Source organism: Oryzias latipes, chromosome 3 (genome assembly GCF_002234675.1).
Source record: "Oryzias latipes chromosome 3, ASM223467v1".
In the NCBI taxonomy this organism is placed as follows: Eukaryota; Metazoa; Chordata; class Actinopteri; order Beloniformes; family Adrianichthyidae; genus Oryzias; species Oryzias latipes.
In genome coordinates this window covers 3177717-3200834 of record NC_019861.2, presented here as the reverse complement: position 1 = coordinate 3200834, position 23118 = coordinate 3177717, and the positions used below count along the sequence as shown (strand labels likewise).

Genomic DNA, 23118 nt, shown 5'->3' with positions numbered 1-23118 from the left:
CCATCCTTCCATCCATCCATCCATCCATCTTCATCCATCCATCCATCCATCCATCCATCCATCCATCCATCTTCATCCATCCTTCGATCCATCCATCCATCTTCATCCATCCATCTTCATCCATCCATCCATCCATCTTCATCCATCCATCCATCCATCCATCTTCATCCATCCATCCATCCATCCATCTTCATCCATCCATCCATCCATCCATCCATCCATCCATCCATCCATCCATCTTCATCCATCCATCCATCCATCCATCTTCATCCATCCATCCATCCATCCATCCATCTTCATCCATCTATCCATCCATCCATCCATCTTCATCCATCCATCTTCATCCATCCATCCATCCATCTTCATCCATCCATCCATTCATCCATCCATCCATCCATCTTCATCCATCTATCTTCTTCCATTCATCCAGGACCGGGTCGTGGCGGCAGCAGTCCAAGCAAAGATGGCCAGACTTCCCTCTCCCCGTTCACTTGCTCCAGCTCCTCCGGGGGGACCACGAGACCTTCAGGACAGCCGGGAGAGGTAGTCTCCCCGGGGCCTATACGCCCAGTGGGACAAGCCCGGAACACCTCCCCAGAGGCTTTCAGAAGCCATCTGGACCAGATGCCTGAGTTTGCACCTCAACTGGCGCCTCTCTAGAATAAAGAAGTCATTATCAACAGATTTTACAATCAACCCAAGTTTTCATTTGAAATAAACAACAAATGAGTTGTCCTCACCATAAAGTAACGAAAATTGGCCAAACTTTTCCTGCTAATCGTGTTTCTGAGATCTGATGGAAGCAGCCATTTGGAAATGGGCAGGAAAAGCCCCTCTACTGTCCCTAGTGGAAGAATGGTGAATTACAGGGCAGAAATTGAGGACCAAGTTCTATAAAATGGGTTCTTAAGGTAAGTTTGGATGCTGCTTCTGACAGAAATGTGTGGGTCAGATATGAAACAAAGGGTAAAGCAAAATTCTCCACAGGTCGCCCCTTTTGTGTTTCCCCTGTTTTCCACCTGCATTCAGTTCAACGTCACTTTCTAACCTTAATTCTGTCAAACAGGGTTTTTTACTGACTGCTTGTTTCCTCGACACAGACTGCAGCGAAAGAGCAGAGTCGAAGACCAGACCCTTCATCATCTGTGTTCCGTCATACATCAGAGTGAAGGCGTGATGCTCATCACCACACAGAGCGGACTAACATGACCTCATGACCTGCAGCGACATCTTAAACAAAGACAGGATCAGAACAAAGAAGCGTTTGGAAGATGTAGAATAAAACCCAAAGCACGTCAGCAGATTTTCTCAGCTCCAACGTCGTTTTCCTCTCCAACTTTTTGTCGATTCAGTGCATTCAAACAGGAGTGTCCTCCTTGTTGAAAGGCTGTTTCTGGGTGTCATATTCAGATTCGACCTTTCCAGTGAGGAACCTGAGTCAGCATATTTTCCCAGCAGGCACAGCTGCTGTCCGGATGCAGTAGAAACTTCCATCAACTGCTTTAAACTTTCCTCTGTTCGACCCAACAAAAACACAAAACACTACAGAGGTGAGTTTCCGTTGAAGGAACTTTCTCAGCAAAACTCCAAAATAAAACAATAAACTGAACTTGAAAACTAATTTTGATTTACTTTGCAAAAACCCCTTTGGGCGTGGCTCCCACGTCCCCCTTCGTCACGCTGATCACAGACCAAAGAGTCTTTCAGAGGAGACTTAGAGGTCCGCCACAGCAGAACCTGCACTGTACCACAGGTTCTGCTGTACAGATACAGTACTACCTGTACTGAGCTGTACTGTTTGTGGGTTTTCTTTCTGAAACGTCTTTCACTCCGTCCAGAAGACCTTTGAACATCACCTCAGCCAACATCAGGCAGGCGTTCATCCCACCTCCCGTTGTCTTGAGTTTTATTGCTTTGACGTGTTTTTGTGTCGGTGTTTTCTGCGTCCTGCTGACATCGTCTCCTGTCCACCAACAGCAGATGAAAAGGAACAGTCCCGTTTGGGTCTGACACATGCACGATCTGCAGAGGAGGAGCTCCAGCTTCAGCAGTTTGTGCTGTGAAGGAAGTTTGCCTGAATGGACAGATTGTGTGGAGGTGACTCCCCAAGGTGCCCCCCCCCCCCCACGCAGCCTGAGCAGGTGGTCATAAATTATGGATTCCAGAGAAAAAACGTGTTTGTTTGTCCTCTCATGTTTACAGGAAGCGTGACGGAAAGAAGACCAACTTCAGAGAAAGTTTGAGGTCTTTGGACTTCCTGCATTTCACTGTTACCGGCATTCAGGTCCCAAGCGTGTCGTGACCCCACCCCCACCCCCACCCCTGCACCTGAACAGATGCATGTGATAGACTTTATTTAAAAATGAATGTACAAACCTTTAATCCCTTAAAGGTTGGAGCTTTTTGAGAACATTTCAGCTGAAACTTGGCCTTTCCACATTTGCATTTCAAAATGGTCATGAATTTGAATTGTTTACAGTTTAGACACGTTTGATTTAATTATATATTATTAAAAAGTGGTTTGGATTCAAAACTGCTTTTAGCCTTGACTTTCTACCTTTTTGGGGCTTTTTTAAAGTGTTGATAAACGTGTGGCTTTTTTCAGTCATCATTACTTAAAAACAACATGAACGTGGGTTAATATAGCATTTATTCAAACAGTTTGAGCCGTCTCATTCGTGCATTTCTAGTGGTGACAGAACCTCTTATCAGAGCTTGAAAGAAGGTTTCAGGAGGAGGAAGGAATCAGTCCGAGGAGCGACTTCCACTCATGAGAATGACGGCGGGCAGGTGCAATCATAGCACCGGGAGGCTGTTGGAGAAGTTGAATTCAGCTTTACAGAGAGCCGGGGTGACGGAAAAGCTCTCGAAAACATGTCGCACCTTCACTAGAAAGGCAGATGAAGAGTCCGGAAGGTCGTCATGATAGAGAGCAGTCTGCTAAAGCAGCAGGCTGTTGATGGCAGGAACAGCATGACTGAACTGAAATCACTCTAGTTTGGCATTATGATGCTCCGGTTGCAAAGGAACAGGAGTGGGAGATAAGGAGAAGAAAGCAGTTTGTGTGAAAAATGGAAGCTGCAGCACCCAGCACCTGGTAAAGCAGAAGAGCTGAAGGCAAGAATGGAGATGAGCTCACCGCCATCCAGAGACACAGCTGGCTTAAGTACAGAACGTCTCTGGACGGAAGCGGAAGCTATATTATTATTATTATTATTATTATTATTTAGTAGGCTCTGCATCTCCTGATGGCAGGTGAGGAAGACGACAGGTGAAGCACTGCCCATCACCTGTCTCTCCCCAGACCGCACTTTCCTGCAGAACCAATCCCAAACCCGTCCAAATTATGTCCATCCACCTAAAGTCATTTTTAGCCCATAGTCAGAATAAAAACTGCCCATTGATCTGGAAACCGCCCAGTCTGCCAATGCTGACTCTGTTTGCTAACTTGTGAGTCTCTGGACTTGCTGTTGACTGGATTATACCATTGCTGCAGAAGGACGGGGGAGCACCAAACACTTTTACATGATCAATCTTATGCCCGCTCAGTGATTTGGGGGGCTTTTGTCAAGACAGAGTTAAATGATGGGTGTAAAATTTATTTTAGTCCCTTTTTCCCAATTGTTCAGCTCGGGGACCCTAGAGAGTTGGGGGCCGAGGTTCACCTTTGCCCCATGGTAAGTCCGCCCCTGTCACCGCGAATGAGCTGTTTCTGTTTATTATTGAAGAAACGTCATTTCTGGTAGACCTGCAGGTCTTCTGCGCATTTCGCTTCAGAGGTTCATCCATCGAACTGAATCCTGACAGACAAAAAAGGACAATTGGCGCGTGCTCGGTCGCGCGTGCTCCGTCTGACACGCTTAGTTGTGTGTTTGTCTCGCGATTTTGTGTCTCCTAACAACCATTGGCCAGGCGGGGCGAGATGCTGTCAGCTGTGGAACGAGCATCACCGAAAGCGCGCGCGCGCGCCCGAGAGGCAAAATGTGAGACACGAGAGAAAGAGAGAGGGAAAGAGAGAGAGAAAGCATGCCATTGGCTGGTTGCGCCTGGTGGGCGGGGCGTGAGCGGAGGCCCGCCTCCCTGTGAGCAGCAGGAGTTCACTGAACTGAAGCCTCCGCTGACCGGCGGACACCGGATGTGACAGCCGTCTCCGGGCTGCGGTTCGGGTTCTGGTCGTGACCGAGCTGCGGGGCTTTGCGCGTCGCTCCCTCTGCTGTGCGCGTGCGCGCGGGGCGCTGTTGCGGGGCTGCTGGCGCCGCTGCCCCCGTCAGTGAGTCCGGAGCAGCCGGTCTGTGGCTGCAGCTCCTCGTGGATTGGGTCGCCGTGCGCACGCGGGTGTGTGCGGGATGATGACGGACGCCCCGGGACTCGGCAGGAAGCGGGAACGCTGACGCGCACACGCAGGTGAGATGCTGCAGTCGCCTTGCTCTGGTGGAGGGTGCAGGCGCGCGCGCGCGGTGGTGGTGGTCGGGTCCCGGTGACCTGTTCTCTGGATCCGGTCCAGCTGGGGTCCATCCTCTTCAGCCGCTGAGACCCCCCCCCCCCCTACTCCACTGTAGGAGAACATTTGAGTCCAAACTCGTCTGAAGGAAAAAGTTGTTCTGCTCCTCTGGATTAAATCCACTCTTTTGGGTTCCTGTTGGTCCTCTGGTATGGTTCTGATCGTCTGGTGAGGTTCTGGTCGTCTGGTGAGGTTCTGATCATCTGGTGAGGTTCTGATCGTCTGGTGAGGTTCTGGTCGTCTGGTGAGGTTCTGATCATCTGGTGAGGTTCTGATCGTCTGGTGAGGTTCTGATCGTCTGGTGAGGTTCTGGTCGTCTGGTGAGGTTCTGATCATCTGGTGAGGTTCTGATCGTCTGGTGAGGTTCTGATCGTCTGGTGAGGTTCTGGTCGTCTGGTGAGGTTCTGATCATCTGGTGAGGTTCTGATCATCTGGTGAGGTTCTGGTCATCTGGTGAGGTTCTGGTCGTCTGGTGAGGTTCTGATCATCTGGTGAGGTTCTGGTCGTCTGGTGAGGTTCTGATCATCTGGTGAGGTTCTGATCATCTGGTGAGGTTCTGGTCGTCTGGTGAGGTTCTGATCATCTGGTGAGGTTCTGATCATCTGGTGAGGTTCTGGTCGTCTGGTGAGGTTCTGATCGTCTGGTGAGGTTCTGATCGTCTGGTGAAGTTCTGATCGTCTGGTGAGGTTCTGATCATCTGGTGAGGTTCTGGTCGTCTGGTGAGGTTCTGGTCGTTTGGTGAAGTTCTGATCGTCTGGTGAGGTTCTGGTCGTCTGGTGAGGTTCTGATTCTCTGTCAGTGCATCTTCTGCCTCCAGTCAGATCAGAACCCAGGCTGGCTGCTGGTGTTCACTCTCCTCACAGACCTCATGAGGGGTTCTGCTCAGGATTCTCCTGTTTCATGTCAGCAGTCAGAAGGAGCAGAAACCCAAACCTGAGGGAAAGACAGGCAAACAATATCCTCCTCATTTGTGCCATTAGGAGTCAGGACACTTTAAAAAGATGGAGCTGGACGGTGACACTGATGGTCTCAGCTTCAGCAGCCATCACTTGTCTTCTTGCTGTGGCCTTTAAAAGACTCCTGAAAGAGGGCAGATCCAAACCGGCAACCCTCAGGCTGCTAGCTGGCCGCCACCAGCCAAATTGGTCTGCTGTGGTTCTCCAAAGCGGTTGGACGCTCCGAGCCACTGCTTTAGGGATCAGGAGGGGAAAGTTTGGCTTCAGCTCTCCTAATGTTTGTCAGAAACGTATTCTTCTTGAACCCCCCCCTGGCCTCCTGAAGCGGTGGCAGACGTGGAGCCGCGCGGCGAGCCCAGGGCCGGCCTGCATGGAGGCGAGCGGCATCTGTCTGCCTCTGGGCTGCCGCGGTAACAGCTGTTCCTTCTTTAACACCCCGCTGCTGCTGAGGCTGCAGCCTCCTGGTTCTGTGACGAGCTGCAGTGAAGCCACGGTGCAGGCCGGGATGTGGCAGATGAGACGCATCGGGGGTCCTCTTTGCATTCATCCGGGAGGGCCCCTTCACAAACCACGGCCTGTTCCTGTCATGTCTGATAACCAGGAACCGTCAAACACCTGAAACCAGACCTGACCTTTCTTCTGAGAAACCCGACAATCCCAGAGCGGCTGCTCGTCGGGTTTCAGTTCCTCTTCAAATCTCTGCTGTAGTGCGTAAAACGTCTGCTCTGACGGGTCATACATGGTCCAAGCCGGCCGTCCCTCATTCAGCAGCATCTGCACTGTCTTTGCTTTTCCGCTCACATCCTTGTTTTGTTGCTGCAGACGTGCACAGGGAGCAGCGAGGAGGCAGAGACGCTGCTTCCCGCCCTCGTTCCTGATTTCTGATGTGCTTCTGCGGAGCGCTGACAGCCGCGCTCTGACCCCTGCTCCGCACTTGGCCGGGACTCTCATCCACAGAGCTCTCCCGGTCCCCCGCTCCGTGTTCCTGCAGCCGAGCGGCGGCTCAGTGCTGGCTCTGGGCTCTGGCGGCGCTCTGGGTGTGACCCTGCATGCTGAGAGGGTTTCAGCAGGCGTGTAGAGACCGCCGCCGCCGTTCAGAGCTGCTTGTTCTGACTGTCGGGTGGCGCTCCAGCGTCTTTAATTACTTTCTGTCAGATAAATGTCTTGTGGGTCTTCAGCACACGGCTAGGAGTCTGTGGTTCCCAAACAGAGCTCAGATGACTGAGAAGAGGAGACTGGAGGTCTCTGTGGAAACCTGAGAGTTGTTGTTTTCACGGATTCTCTAGTCCTGAAACGGATGCTGCAGTTTCAGTTTCAGCTGCAGCTGCGGACAAAATCGCCCATGAAAAGCTGATGAGCTTTGGCGGACTTCAGAGCCGTTTGAGGTACGTCGATGTGATGACCCGCTTAGGGCGGACATGGACCCCTGCGTCCCAACCGCCCTTACGGGGGATGAGAGGCTGTCTGGAGGCCAAACATTCGCGTGTGCCCCACAGGTGGGCCCGGCTTTTGGCTGCGTTGTTGACGTGTCAACAGACTGGACATATAACTTCTGCGTAAAGCTGGCCTTGCGGTTTGGAGAGCCAGATGTCAGATGTAGGCGTGACGGAGGCGATGTCAACACAACGAAGACGTACCGCAGACGGACCAGTGGAAACCAGCCGCTAAGGTGCAGCTGCTCCTGTCTGCGACCCCTCACTGGCCCGGACACCCCAAACCCAAAGCACTGGTACGGATCAACCCCCTGCGTTAAGACATGACCCTCTTTCATGGCTCATAACTCAACAGTAGAGTGCATTGTTGCCTTCTAAAGCGATGCCATGATGAACTGCATACAACGTCAGAAAACAGGCAGAGGTCAAAGGGCGACCGGATCAGCAAAACTCCAGGATCAAACGGATCTAATGGGATTCTTTAGATTCACTCAAACAGGATGATTTGAGGATCACAGTCCCAGCACTGCTGTCCCGCTGTGATTGGGTTTGGCCTTTACTGGGGTCACAGGTTCCCCTGACCCTGACAGAACCTAGATCCGTTCTGAGCGGCTTTGTGTTCTCGCGTGTCAAAACTAAGCTCTGCAGATTAAAAAAGGATTTTACGGCGAGAGTCGCAGTAACGGGACGGCTCCATCCAGCACCTCTGGGATTAACCGCTGCACCAATCCCAAACAGCTAACCCGGACTCGGAGTAGTGACCATCTGCCCTGGAGTTCACACGGTCGTCCGCTCAGGTTCAGGCACAGAGCAGGGCCTTCAGGCCTCGACACTCCCTACAGCTTTGGTGGGATGTTTTGGTGTTTTCGCTAAAGCTGACGTTCAGTTCAGTGACGAGCAGGACTCTGGGTTTTCTACTCAGTGTCCAACTGTAGAATGAAAAGACAGAGAAGATAAACTCAGTGTGTGCGCGCTCCTATGTGTGTGTGTGGGTCTGAGGCTGTGTGTGTGTCATCACGTGCACAGGCGTGTTCTGCACACACACACATGCAGCAGAGTCTTCTTTTCTTACCAGAGGAGCTATTTTGTTTCTGACATTTGATGCTTTCTGACGTTTTATTGATCAGGAAGGAGAATACTTGGAATCCTGTTCTGAATCCAAACTCTCCTTTTAAAACTTTTAACGTCTTGCATCGAGCGAGCTAAAGCTCCTCTGACCTTCCAAGACTTTCTCAGTCCTTCACTGAGCGTCCCTGGGAAACCTATTAAAACCCTTTCCAAGCGTTCTGAACACAGTCGAGCTGAGGGGAAGTGCCGCTCTTCGGTATGTGATGCAGATGTTTGGACAGCGTGAACACATGACGTTGTTGCTGGGGGGGGGGGTGAGCACAGGAAGTGGTGCTTCCACCTTCCTGTTTTAGGCCGGTTCCTACAAAGGTTCGGAGGATCTGGGGGCTCTGTGCGGAGGTTTCATGGATGAAACCCCTTCAGCCAAATCGAAGGACTTCCACATCTCACCACCAGCCAATGCCGATTTTCACACTTTTGTTCACTAACAGGGCTTCTTGAAATGGTTGCTATGGTTACAACTGTCCAGCTGCTCCTCTTCCTTTTGGAAAACCACCTGGACCTGGAGGTTCTGAGCTCCTGGGGGTTTGGTGTTCTGTCCTGGTTTAAGGCGTTAGTGAAGCTCCAAATGTTCTCTGTAGGAGAACGGTGGACCGCAGCAGCAGGTCAGGTCAGGTCAGACGTCCAGGAGGAAGCCACGCTGCTGTGAAGCTACAAAGCTGTGGCTCTGCATCATCCTGCCAAGACCACAGGGCCTTCCCTGAAACAGGCAATATGGTGTCAAATCTTCCTGTGAAACCTTTGGAGAGCTGCCAGCCAGTGAAGTTCTTTGACCCCCACGCCTTTGTTTTTCTGCTGTTGTTGTTGGTGGTGAAGTGGCTCAAGAGCCAGAGGAGTGTGGCTGAACCTGGTTAATGCGGAGCAAAAGTGAGGCAGTGCTGGGAGTTTACCGATCCACTCCAAGAAAAGTTGTATTCTTGGGTGTTTCCAACATTTAGCATTTCTCTGATGGCGGAGGACATATCTGAAGAATGTTCAGCTCAAACGGCATTTTTGAGTATTTCTTTGTTTAAATACTTTGAAGATGGCAGATGGAAAAAAAAAAAAGCCCTTTGAAAAAGATTGTATTTGATTTGTAGAAAAACGCTGGGCGGAGCCAAAGTGTCCCTGCTCCGCTCCATTCTGATGCGTCCATAGATCCATGAACCTCTTTGTTTTCCTGGCCTGAGCTGGAATCTGGACCTGAACTGGTACCCCGGTAGTGTTAGGTGGGGGTGTGAAGGGCTGTCGGCCAGCAGGAGAGAGCGTAAAAATGGGGAGAAGGGAAGTCCCGCCCTGCAGAAACCACGTCTCACAAAACGACACAGTTTTTTTAAAATCTTGCCTAAAAATACAGCATCATTGGAAGACCACAGGGAACGCTCTCAAAATAGGTCAGAAGATGATCGGAGTGGGACATTGATGCTGCAGAGGTGCCAAAGGAGGAGTCCATCGAATTCTTTCTGCATGTTGTGACATTTCAGAGTCCGTTGGACTGAGCTGAACAGAAAAGAAGGATCCCTTCAGGAGGTTCAGTGAGACGCTCCTTTATCATGTGAGGTTCTGCTTGAATGGACTGGAGCTGTTGGGAGGGATCCTAACATGGGAGTGGTGCCGCTCCATCAGAGGAGCAGGAGCGCTGGCTGCTCCAAACGGTCCCAGTTCAGTACCAACTCTGGTTCTGCAGCTCCTCCCCTCTGCGAACGGAAAAGTGGATCCAGCCATTAAGGCAGATCGATATTCCAAAGGTAGGCTCTCCAGGATCCTGATGTGGAGTGAGCCTTAATGTAAGCTGATGGACTCATAATATATTTAATTTCGCATCTTGACCATAAAGTTGAGAAAGCAGTGGCACTTTTTTCGATTTGTTCTTCCTCCTCTGATGGCAGACGGGAAAGCTTTGACTTTAAGGAGGGAATAAAAGTCGACTTTCATTAGAGCACACAGCTGGCACTTTGCTGCATTTTCCTGTTTTGGCATAAAATCCCAGGAAGAAACACAAATCTCAAAGTGGATGTAAATGTATTCATTTGCTCCTGCTGATCCTCCGTCTAATAAAAGCCGACAGTAAAAGCAGTAAAGCGGGAGGATTCGTTAAAAGCCCATCAGGACCTCAGGCGAGCTGTTTTCTGTGCCGCGTACAAATTTAGCTCATGCCTAAAGAAGAGGAAGAGTCTGCCGTCCTCCTCCTCCTCCTCCTGAGTGCAATCACATGAGACAAAGAACTGAACAGTCAGCTACTTTTCGTTATGAAATGCACTTCTGACAGGTTTGGCTCAGAGTCAGAGTGACAGGAGCTGCGGGGGTGGTGGGGGTCGCAGGGATGTCCAGGCGTCTTCAGACTCAGATGTCTGTTAACCACGACCCATCTGTCGCTCAGTGCGAAGCTCACCTGTGGACAGAACACCTGAGCTCCTCCCCCAGACCTGGAGCTGCTCCTCACTCGGCTGCAGACCTTCAGGGAGGCGCTTTGATGAAGCTGAAGTCCTCTGCAGCCAGCAGCCAGACTCACTGTTGACATACCTGAGGAGGGTGGGGACGGGGGTGGGGGTCATAAAGAACAGAATTAATGAGCAGAATCAGCTGACTGTGCCTCAGGTCCTGTCCTCCTCCCACTCCTCATTCTCACCTTTCATCCCATCTCTAATGCTGCACTCTGTCTGTGCTAATGGCTTCTCCATTAACCCCCACCCGACGGCATTGTGGGTAATTGCGGACATATTTATGGCCCGTGGTCACAGAACGAGGAGGGCAGAATGTGTCGGGCCGGCAGAGGCAGACGTTAGAGAGCTGCAGCGTTCAGGCTGTGATGGGAGACGGCGAGCTGTGCAGCGTCCTATGGGGGCGGGCGGCCGCTGCCATGCTGTCAGCCACGTGTTTAAAAATACATCCCGTATTGACTGATGTAGGTGGAATGTGCTGCACCTTCATCCCTGCTCTCATCTTCACTCTAACGGCGGTTCTGTCGGAACCAAAGATGGGTCCGGGAGCCGCAGAACCTCCTGTGAAAGTGAAAGGACGTCCTGGCAGAAATCCCTCCATGGGGCTAAAGTTCTGCTCATGAAGAGCTTCAGACCTTCAGACTGATGGCCTTTTCATTGATACAGCCACCTCCCCCCGGATGCCCCCGCATTCAGTGTAATTAGGAGGTCAGAGGCAGTTAGTTTCCATCAAATTCCCCCTTTTAGCTGGGTACTGGATCTCCATCATTCGATTGAATGCTGCTCATTTCTCTGCTCAGTGCTGAGGAGAACCTCATTAAGCAGTTAGCTGTGGGAATGAAACGGCAAAAATGATCTAAATATGACGGTTTTGTTATTTCCTTCCTGTGAAGGTTTTCTGTGAATCAGTTCTCAGATGGGGTAAAGAAAATACTTTAAATATAAAGGACCTGTATCATAAAAAAATCCACATTTTGAGCTTTTAAGGGTGTGTTCAGATGAGAAAACTCTCCGGTCCGGATCGAGTCCTGAACCTGGCCATCCAGGGGTTCCTCCTGTTCCGGACTAAAGCTGGTAAACAAAACCATGTGACTAAAGATCTCTTCAGTCATTGCTCAAGAATTACCAGGGCGGGGCAAAGCAACTGGACGCAGAAATGATGGATTCCTTCCCAGTTCAGTCCTTCTCGGTTCAGTTCTTTCAGACTTTATATTTGAGCCATTTTTAAACATCCGCATCAACGTCAGGCTCAACAATTTCTACTTTGGTCCGGTGGAGAAATGCTGCAGAGTGGTTAATGGCAAGACGACGGCTAAGAAGGGATCCTGTGTGCGTTTCTGACAGTTAGATTGTGAATAACAAGGAGTCTTAGTCTGAATTCATCCCATCACGTTTTTTCTGTTTGATAACATGAAAGTCGTTGCTTTCCATTTCTCCGCAGCTCAGATGTTGCTACATTCCTACTCCGTTTACATCGGCTACGGTGGCCCTTTTGGTTCAGTTGTTCCACTCCGAGGACGGATTGTCTTCAGACTGAGGAATCTTAGAGAGAACCGAAGCTCAGTCCGATTAGAAATGAACTAAAACCACCTTGAAAGATGGGTCTGAGAGTGGCTCCTGGTCCCAGACCAGGATGAGACCTGGGACACTTGGGTGGATTCAGACTGAAAATTTGATCCGCATTTTAGGAGGAAACAAACTCTGGTTCACTCTATGCGAACCAAATGTGTCCTAAGTGTTTTAGAATGTTTATTCCTCACTAAAAACAACCCCAGAGTGGTATTTTGATCAATTCATGCATTTTTAAGTTATTCCTCTAGAAATCTGCCCTCTGAGCACCACCCCCTCCCAGTCCACGCAGATGAGGGGGTTCTCACATAGTGACATCAGAAAGTGAGAACAGTCTGTGCTGCTAGCTCCGCCCCCAGGCTAACCAACACGTCCACTTTCTACGCGGAGCTAGCGCTGAGCGGCTAATTGCTTTTGTAAGGCTGAACAATATTCACATCCATTTTCTCAAAAGTTTGGATGTTGTTTGTTTTCGTGGGAGAAGCGCAGACACGCTGCTGCATGAAATGGGCGGCGCCCACACGGAGCGAAAGGCGGAGCATCAGAGGGAGCCGTTTTACTTTCAGGTCGGAAAATGAACTGGAAAATGAACTTCTTTTTCATAGAAAATCCTTCTTTGGTGTGCCAAAGGTAATATATGACCATGTTTATGGATAAAGTTGACTCTGAACGGCTTAACACCATGATATACGCCCTAAAAGTGTTGTTTCCTCCTCCAGATTACAATACAAGAAGCAAAATTCTCTAAGTGTTAATCACTAAAGAAGACAAAAAACTTAAACTGGAAGATATTTTTATGATTGAGAATCGGCCTAAGGATGAGGTAGACAAAGAACTTTTGAAGTGGAACGGTGAGCTGCCTTCAGAAAGGGTTCAGATGCGTCGTAAACTGGAAACCCGACGGTCAGCCTGAGACTGAGCTCTTTCTGCTTCTTTCCGTTGATCCTCACCTGCACAAAAGAATCCCAGTTCTCCGTCTCAGCGGGTCAGATCCACAAAGGTTCCTCGCAGGAGAAGCAGAAGGAGGAGCAGAGAAGAAAGAGCATTCCCTCAGTAATCTGCATCCTCACGGAGCCTTTAGTGACCTCCAGCTGCATTCCGGACACTTGGGTCAGATGAGCTCAGCTGCTCGTCAGTCTGATCCGGCTGTTGCCGCTGGACCGTCGCTCTCAGCAGACTGTCACCATCACACTGTTTGTCACTTAGCAGCAGTTTCTGCTGAAACCTCCAGAACATTTCATTCTTCTGTTAGAAACAAATACAAATGTGTATTTGTTGTGAAGCGCCCAAACTGGATTTTGCTGCTCAGAGATACAGACTATTGATTCTTCAGATCCTTTAAACAGATTATTGCTTCAGATAATTCCATTTCATGAAGACATATGCTCCCTGCGCCCTCTCATATTTACCGTCTGTTCTCAGGTGACGATGCTTTTTCTTTGCTTTTCTCGGCAAAAAGTGGAATACTGTTCTCCTCTGTACCGCTTTACTTACCCACCAAGCCAAACACACATGCAGAAAGAACAAGGAGAGTCTTGCAGGCATGAAGGAGACGTTGTTGCAGCGTTTTGATCCACTGCACTCAGAACCAAACATCTTCTGAAGGAGGTTCTCTGATGTGTTTTCTGAGCTTCAGGGTCAGTGGGCGGGAACCTGCCGTCGGGTGCTGGTGCTCTGCCGCCATCTCCTGTGAAGTTTTTCTTTCAGATATCTCTGGGGGACATGAGAAAACAGTCTTTTTTCTGCAATAAAGCACGACCTGGGCAGAGTTATGACTCTGACTTGACTCCATCGATAGTTTTGGGATTCCAGCCTCTGTGAGTTCCAATCCCTCCAGGTGGTCTGCTCTCAGCTGCACCATGTTTGACTCCAGCATCTGGTCAGTTTAGCTGCTGTAGTGCTGTAGTTAGTTACATAAAAAACAACACTGGAGCAACACTACTTCAAAATCGAGCCACAGTGGAACATATGGGATCTATGTTTACCGGTTCCTTTTGAAAGTTCCCAAATCAGTATTGGATGGAAACAAAGGAAGGCTTTAGTCCTGAAAACAAAGCTTCTGTACCTGGAAAGGATTGAAATGGTGAATTTGAAAAGGGTTGATGACTAAAGCAGTGAGTTGCTGGCAGGTAAAGAGGCGATCACCAGAAGAATGGGATAAGGTGATGCTCAGCATCTATAAAATGGAGAAACTGACACCTTCACTCCAGTTGGAACTTGATGAATGTATTTCTATTTGGAAAGGATGGCTACGATAATCAGACAGTCAAGATCTGACTTTGTGTAGGACTGATGTGAGATGCTTGAATGTATGTAATCTACAGGAACTGTATACCAGTGATGAAAGTCTTCCGGGAATTCCCGGAAATCCGGGTTTTTGAGCAAACCGAACGTACTTTCCGGGAAATAAAGACCTGATCTCTACGGACAAATCGCTTTCCGGATTAAAAAATGGTCTGAAATCAGCTAATTTTAGCTTTATTTTCTATATTTATCCGCAGATCGCTTCCTCTATGGTCGTGGCCATCTGTCGTCTTCCCGGCCTAATTGACCAATGACGGGACGTTTTAGTTGCTTTCGGATGCGTCGATGGGTCTGATTGGCTCTGTCTGCACCACGTGGTCAGCGTGACTTGCTTCCCTAGAGACCAAAACTGGCGGACCCACGCTAAACTTTCACAAACACATCTGAAGAGTTTGCGATCAAATTTGTGTTAAAATAATGGCAGGCATCGTCATTATTTAGCGTGGTCACGACCTCAGTTGTGAGAAGACGATAAAAAACAAATTGAAGTGGTCTTGGCTGGAAAAAAAAGATTTTTAAGGTAGTGTAGGTCAAATACTTTTTTGTGTAAAATAATCTCAAAACCACATTTTGAAATAATTTCAATTTTAGTTTTGAGTTTCAGTTTTTATTTTGAATACATTTCTTTATCTAATTTATTTGTATTTCCTAATTACCATGATTTAGTTCAGTATAGTTGACATTAATTATAAGTATTTGATGGTTTGGACCCGCACTCCCTTAAAAAATAATGTTTACAATCTTTAGTTTAGTTTGTATGTTTGTTTTGATATTTCCCAGATTACTTAGTATTGGTGTTAAAGAATTGATGTATTATGTTATAGAATTAAAGTTTAAAGCAGATCCCATATTTTGATGTAATTATAGTTTGAGAAAACAGTGCAAGTGGATGTTGTACATCAGTCATTTGTAAAGCAGAAATAATGTATAAATAACTGAGGTATTTTCATAGAATATCATAGTTACTGGTGTTCTTTTTGCCATTTGGGGCTTTGATGTTACTATATTTTAGCAATTGTATGTTTTGCAGCTTTAAGGAAAAGCATAGATTGTAGGATTGTGTTACTTTGAGCAATTTTCCAAATTCTTTTTTGGGACCAGCAAGTCCTTAATGGAGAGTCAAACTAGGGGTTTGAATGACAAATCATGATGCTCCAATTAGTCTTAGTTTCTTGATAAAGAAGAGAATAACTAGCTGCCAGAATGCACCAGAATGCATCTAAGACCACGTATTTTTCCAAAATTTCGCTCTGTGCCCGCCATATCGCTCAAAGAAAAGTTCAGGGATTTTTTCCTTACCTGACTTTCATCACTGGTATACATAACCGGGTTGTAAGCTACAGTGTTCTTGCATATTTCCCTTTCTCGTATTTGTTTCATTTCTTTTGTTGTTGTTTTTTTGTCTAAAGTACCTGTGTTAACATGTACTGGTATGTTTTCATTGACCGATTATTGTTACAAGGGTCATCCTCTCTTTTCATTCCATTGGTTAAAAACTACCTTTGTGAAATGTAACATGATGATTAAAAAAAAAAGAAAGAAATGAGACATAAAAAGTTGTCAAGAGCAGGCCTCAAAATGTCATTTCTACACAAACTGTCGCTGTTTCCTAACCGGTTCAACAGTAAAGTGAGTAGAAGAGGAAGTTTGGTGGAAAGTGGAAATAGGTGAGAGCATCACAGGAAGCAGACCGAGGCTGGAGTCAGAGCCTCAAATGACAGACATGAAGTCCAAATGTGGCCTTTGTTCCTGAACCAGAGATGGTTTTAGAAGGATTGGACCTCAGCTAAGGAGAAGGAGAACCGGACTGTTGCTCTGAGGTCCAAACTCCTGTTTTCAGAGGAAGAGAAGACTTTTAGTTTCAGGGACAGCGATCCATGTTGAGAACAGACGGCAGAGTCGCTGCAATCAGCTCGTAATAATGAAGCAAAAAGAGGACCATCGGAGCCATAGGAGGCTTTTCTTAAAACATTTTTGATTGAAAAGAGCGAGGAATTCCGTAAATGCGGACACGGCTCCAACAGCAGACAGACAGGGAAAAGGTTCCCGCCGCCTTCCTGTTGTGACCGTTTAATAATCATTTGATGCCCAGCTGTTTTCTCTCTTGCTCCGACTAAACAGCAGGAATCTGTGCCCTTCCGTCTTTTCCTGGACAAACACTTGGGTCGAAACGTCGACCAAAACCTGAAGCTGAAGGATGAGTCTGGGCGGGAAATGTTTCCTGAAAGGTTTGAGTGTGCCCAGGCCGTCTGAAGGCCCTTTCCTGGTTCTGTGAGCCGTGGGTCGGGGCTTGACTCCCATAATTCACTCTGAATCGTGAATGAGCAGCGTGCTGAAGCTCCTGGTCTCCGCTGCATTAACTGCAAAGTCACTCAGGATAAAAGCTTCTGCTGAATTGGGAATGAATGGGATCTAACGGCCGGGCTGAGAGCACTGCCGCGCTTATCGCCACAGCCGTGGTGCTGTTGGCACCTCCGAGTCGGGCATAGCTCTTTGTGAGCGGACGTCCTAAAGGACTCCTGCTGCATGCTGGGAGGAGAAGAGAAAACTCCCCTGTGTGTTCGAGGCATAGCTGGACGTGAGACAGGCAGACGTGAACTTTCAATCCTCCAGAGTAGAGCCCTGCGCGGGACTATTTTCTTCATCCCGCTCCCGCCCGCACCCGCCAAATTTCTGACCAATCCCGCCCGCTCCCGCAACGTATGCGTTACACTCCCACCCGCACCCGCAAAACTCATAGAATTTAGTCCCGCACAGTAATAGAGATGCATTGATTTTGCATCGTCTCCCGTCCCGCAGAAAAAAACACGTATTTTTATTGATATTATTAAAGAGATTCATGTCCCTCCTCCAGTCTCATCTTTTCATGCATTCCTCTTTTGTGTAATGTGCAACATAATCATTAAATATATTTTCACAAATCCTGTTCGGTAAAAAAAAGTGTGCGTGTGTCCGCGCGCAGACAGACGGCCTGAAGCGCGCTGAACCAGCTGGGATAGATGCAGGTCAAAGTCATTTGCAGGAAGAAAAACATTGTAATGGTTCAACAGAGCTGAAAATCTATGAATTAATTTTTTCCTGACGGAAAAATACTTTTTTTTTTTTTAGCTTCAGCCTTTTCCCGTTTTTGCTGTTTTGCGCCTCAGTGGGGTATTGGCACGCAGATCTGAACACGATGAACCTCGTTTGAGGTTCTTTTCTGCTTCATCAACTGACATCATGTCCCTGTCAGGAAACCTCTGCTTCTTCCTTATCCCGCGCAGTGTTGCCAGATAGATTGACAGCTCTTTCATCCTTCTGTTGCGCTAGAGCGTTCCGACTAACGTGTTAACCTGCTATGACCGTATTTTGCGCTCTCTGTGTAGAACACACTGGGAGCGCGGGGAAAATAACTCTAAGCTGCAGAGGATGTGAACAGGTGAACAGGTAGAGAGGAAAAGCAGGTAAAGAGGCGGGGGAGGGGCTTTGGCTTCAAACTCTGTCAGAGAGATGGAAACACGGCGTCAGATTGAGACGCAGCTTTCACTGCGGGAGTTGAAGCAGAGACTTTCTCTGGGATGATTTTATGAACTCAAACATGGAAACATGATTACCAAGTAGAACTCTTTAAAATAATAAACCTGATCTCTCCACATTCTTCGTGTCTACCATGCATTGATGCACACATCGCTCCATGCAGCGATCAGACCAGAACTTTAGCTGATAGCTCCGCCCATACGAGACCGCGGTATCAGGCTTTAAAGAACACAATTTCTAAGAGGCGGGGCGGGGCGCTGCACACCCCCAACAACAGGTTAGATGACAGAGGCCATTGGGCGTCTCTACCTGGTGCCTTCACGGAGCTTCAGTACATAAGACTCCAACAGCCGCACAGCCTAACGTAGTCCACTATTATATATTCATGAGATATTCATGGCAAAACTGATCCCGCAGAGTTTTTTTTTTGCCGCCCGCTCCCGCCCGCAGTACAATTCAAACCGCCCAATCCCGCGAGATTTGCGTTGGGTCCCGCGGGACCCGGCGGGACCCAATCCCAATGCAGCCCTCTACTCCAGAGGTCTTTTTTTAGCCTTTTGGTTTGTGTGTTGTTGTGTAATGATCCACTGCATTTTTGAGGTTTCAGGGTTGGTCGGTGACGTCTTAGGTTCTTATCAGACACGGCTGTGTTTTTCACATCCCTAACCTGTTTCCAGGGACGTCTTCCGACGGACGGAATCATAAGAACTATAACAAATTTACCGGTATGGAGCGCAACAAAAAGCTCCAACAACTACGGTGAGGCGATGCTGCACAGCAGATGTTTAAAAAATGGCTAAATCCAGTGAAGCTGTGACAGAAGCTGGTAGCTACGTTGTGGCTTTGGAAATGACCCGGCAAACGCTGAAGTGATGGTGAGTTTATAAAAACAATGTATGCTGAAAGTAGCTGACATTGTTTGTCCAGAAAAAAAGAAAAAGTTTAAAGAAATAAGTCTGTCAGCAGCCTCTGACCGCAACTGGGAAAACATCTGGAGGGTCTGGTTAACTGTACAAATGACACTTGGTCATTAAGTTATTAAAAACAACTTTTTCTGTTTATCCTTTTTTTCCACCAAAATTGGCCCCCAGTCTAATGTGGAGTTCCTGATTTGGCCCTCTGCTACAAAATTTAGTAGAACATTACACAACTTAACCAGAACCAAATGAATGACACTTAAAGCCGATAAAGTTGATTTTCTTGTTTTTATAAAAAAGTGACAAGCCTTTGAAAGGTGTTTAAAGGAAGTGGAAACATGCAGGAAATAACGGCACGTGTCCCGTTTTCCTTCTCTAAGGCCCTCAGATCTCTGTCTTTCTCCATTTTTTCCCCTTTTATTTTGAGGCTTTCTTCAGACTTTCCAGGAAGGGACTAGAGGAGATGACCGGACTGGATTCCAAACCTGAGTCTGACTCATTTTTGAGTCATTTTTAGATTCAGGTGCAGTGGTAACTCAGCCCCTCCCACAGACAGATGAATCAGACTTGTTCTTTGATCTGCAGATAAAGCAGACAAACATTAGGAATTGTTAAACAGAGTATTGTTTTCTAAATACGGACATCTTGGGAATTGACTTTATAGTTGTATCAAAAATGTGAACAGTTTGCACTGCTGCTGCTCTCAGTCTGATGGCTGTTAATAATAGGTGTTTGCTGGCTTTTAGAGGAAGGACCTAACCTTCTCTTCTTACCATCTTTTACGCCTTGAGACGCTTAGGGCAGCAATGAAATCTTTCTGTTTCTGATGGTCACAGGCCAAGGTGTAGATGGTTCCCCGGGTCTGTCTATATTCTTTCTGCTGGGCTTCTACTGTTTGACGCCTGGTGATCTTCGGCCATCCTCTTTTTTCTTTTTCCATCTGGTGTCTTTATGGTTGTGTTTCTTCACTCCTGAGCACATGTCCAATCTACGTCCAGCGTCTTTTGAGGATCGCTGTTGACATGTCCTCTTGATTTCTCTGGGAGGATAGATTTTCATTGTCTGGAGGTTTGGAATTCAAATCTTAGAAAAGAAAAGAACATTTCCGCACACCTTTAATCCAAAGGCATGAGAACTAACCAAAGGTGCGCCAACGTTAGCTCTGGATGGAAAACTGTTCCTGCTGTCCTGTAAGCCGTTGGCGCTGACGTGTCGGCGCAGACGTGTTGACGCAGACATGTCGACGCGTCGATGAAGCGTCGGCCGTGTTAACATTCAAACGCGGCAGCGGCTGTCGGCCGTGCAGGAGCTGTAACACAAACATTGATAATGAGCTGAAGTCAATCAGAGCTACAGAGTGGCCATTCATCAGGGAGCGGCTCTGCCATTGGACGGCTCACATTCAGACAAACGGTGAAACCTGAGAGGAGAAAAGCACGTCCTTGAACATCCCAGCTCATGGCGGCATCTGCATCCCACGCTGTTTTTTTAAATAGCAGCTCTAAAAGGAGTGAAATCTGGGTCACATGATCACAGACATGTGGATGACATTTAGGCTCTGAACAACACAAATCCTGCAAACTCTACTGTTTCTGTCTGACCCTGGTTGTCTGACAGAGGGGGGCTTCAGGCCGGGGAGGCTTTGGAAGAGGAACAAAGCAAATGTTCAGTCCTCACATGTTCCGCTCCTCATCTTAAACTGCTGCTGCATGGAGACAACTAGCAGAAGGTCTGGGTTTTTGTGGCGTTGCGTGCGTTTGTTGTTGTTTTTTCAGCCTCGTGGAAGTAGCTCCTCTTTGCTGCTGTTTTCACATCTGCGCTTTGAGAGACACCGGCGGACCGACTTTACTCCCAACAATGGAAGCCCAACAAAGAAAATCAAATCTGAATTTTCCCAACAATAAAGCGTCAACAAATATGTGAATGAATCGATCTATGGGGTAGAGGGCTGAATTGGGATCGGGTCCCGCCGGACCCTACCCAAATCTCGCGGGATTGGGCGGTTTGAATTGTGCTGCGGGCGGGAGCGGGCGGCAAAAAAAAAACCCAGCGGGATCAGTGCTGGCATGAATATCTCATGAACATATATTAGCGGACTACGTTAGGCTGTGCGGCTGTTGGATTCTTATGTACTGAAGCTCCTTCAAGGCACCAGGTAGAGACGCCCAATGGCCTCCGTCATCTAACCTGTTGTTGGGGGTGTGCAACGCCCCGCCCCGCCTCTTACTAAGAGCGTGCTTCAGGCCGTCTGTCTGCACGCGCACACACGCACACTTTTAACCGAACAGGATTTGTAAAAATATATTTAACAATTAAGTTGCACATTACACAAGAGGAATGCATGAAAAGATGAGGCTGGAGGAGGGACACGAATCTCTTTAGTATCATCAATACAAATACGTGTTTTTTTCCTGCGGGACAGGAGACGATGCAAAATCAATGCATCTCTATTACTGTGCGGGAATAAATTCTATGAGTTTTGCGGGTGCGGGTGGGAGTGGACATACATATTGCGGGAGCGGGCGGGAGTGTAACGCATACGTTGCGGGAGCGGGCGGGATTGGTCAGAAATTCAGCGGGCGCGGGCGGGAGCGGGATGAAGAAAATAGTCCCGCGCAGGGCTCTACTATGGGCCACCCCTATTTCCTCCACGGTAGTTCCTTCCAGATATTAAAGATTGGCTCCAGCATTTCTATTTGACTGATGAGTGGTCTGACTGAGGGACTCAGAGTTTGCAGAAAATGTGCCGACATTGAGCCTCCTCAGCCTTGGAGGAGAACTCGGTAAAGTCTGCATTAAACACGAACAATTCCACGAACGATAGAGCTGTAACTTTAATGAAAGCTGCTGCCCACTGATCCACAGTCAGCTGCTGCTGTCGCCACACTGAGGAGCTCAGACCTAAAGGTCTCCACCCAACATGTCGCCCCATGATTTGCTGCTGGCTGTAAGGGTGTGTGTGTGGGGGGGCTTGTGGACCCCTGCAGGGCATGTTGAATGTAGGTTGGTGGGAAGGGGGGATGGTCAGGAGCCTCAGGGGTTCAGACCTGGTGGGTGTCAGCGTGAGTCCGGGGCATCTTTATTCTGCTTCCAGGGGGGCCTCAAACCTGCAGCCCTGAATCCCGTTGGGCTTTTTATTTATTTTTGCTCTTTCCAGATTTTCAGGATCACAAAGCTCCAAAAAGAGAGCCAGGCCTTTCTGGCCTCCTCATGTGTTGACCTGAGGAATGACATGAAGCGTTTTGCAGCAGAAGCCTGAGGTTCCTCTGACATCCTGGTATTTATGTGGAGGTAGCATGGCCAAAGACTGAGAGGCACATTTTTAATCGGCTTTCTTCCAAAAGATCTTCTTATTCTTCCTATTCTGAAAGATGTGAACAAGAAGAAAAACCCTCACATTAATATAACTATGAGTTGTTAAATTACAAAGAAGCAGTTTTAAACCACAGATTTGGGAATTACTGTTGCATTTTTTACGGTAAAGACTGAATGAACTAAATTATTTAGAAAACCGTACTATACAAAGTGGTGAGCTAGCTTGTTATTGTATGTTAAATGCTAATGCCTCAGTCATAACTGCCAAACACGGTCAAATCAGTGTGGGACACGCAGCTGGCCCCAAAATCACTTGATGAACCTGTAAAGAGAGAATGTTCATTTCTTTTAACCCCACTCACCCTCATTCTGTTCATGAGATGAGTGCCAGCATGCAGCAGTGTGTCGTTTGTGTGGGCGTGCACTTACATATCACATGCACACCCTGTAGGAGCAGTGTTCACGCGCGTCCAGTGAGGAGTCAGCACTCACACCGTCCTAATGCCCAGTGGTAAGGCGCAAGGACATCGTACGACAGCATCACCCGTACGTCATAGGTGTGTGTAACTTCCATTATTCGCACAAATACTTCATGATACACTTACAACAGTGTTCCATTTTTCACAACGTCCCTTAAGGTCGCTGGACAAGCCTCAAAGGAACTGCAAGACACACCACTCGTCTGTTCGAGCCTCCATGGACCTGAGCAACCCCCTGCACAGGTGCATGTGAGTGAGACACGCCTCCTTCCACCTCAGTGAAGGGAGGCGTGTCTTCAGCCGTCTGTGGAAGGTGGATCAATGTCGGTGGTGAAGACATCTCCTGCTCTCGGGGTGACAGCTTTCTCTCAAAGCCGCCTTGTGCTGAAAGGGAGACGCTTCTTCCCGCCAGGCAGGGAGGCCGGACGGTGTTTTCAGACACGCCAGCAGCCGTCAGCTCAGAGAAAAGTGACAGCATGCTGGAAAACCGCAGAGCTGTGCGAGGATGTGGTTATGGTGTCTTCACCGCTTACAGAGGCCGGCATTAACACTAACCATGTAAAACAGATTCATGCAATTA

The 23118-nt window shown here is 48.1% G+C and overlaps 1 protein-coding gene across 3 annotated transcripts in view; it reads left to right on the top strand.

The window, feature by feature from the left end:
- The first annotated feature begins 4089 nt into the window (after nt 1-4089).
- LOC101160540 (LARGE xylosyl- and glucuronyltransferase 2) overlaps nt 4090-23118 on the top strand; it is a 110843-nt gene continuing 91814 nt past the window's right edge. Inside the window, exons 1-3 of one of the 3 annotated variants that reach the window (XM_023950611.1) lie at nt 4090-4404; nt 22511-22616; nt 22698-22781. The gene's annotated coding sequence lies outside the window, so the exon portion shown is untranslated. Of the gene's footprint in view, nt 4405-22510; nt 22617-22697; nt 22788-23118 lie in introns of all 3 variants that reach the window. The other 2 variants (XM_023950607.1, XM_023950603.1) reach the window with 2 other exon arrangements.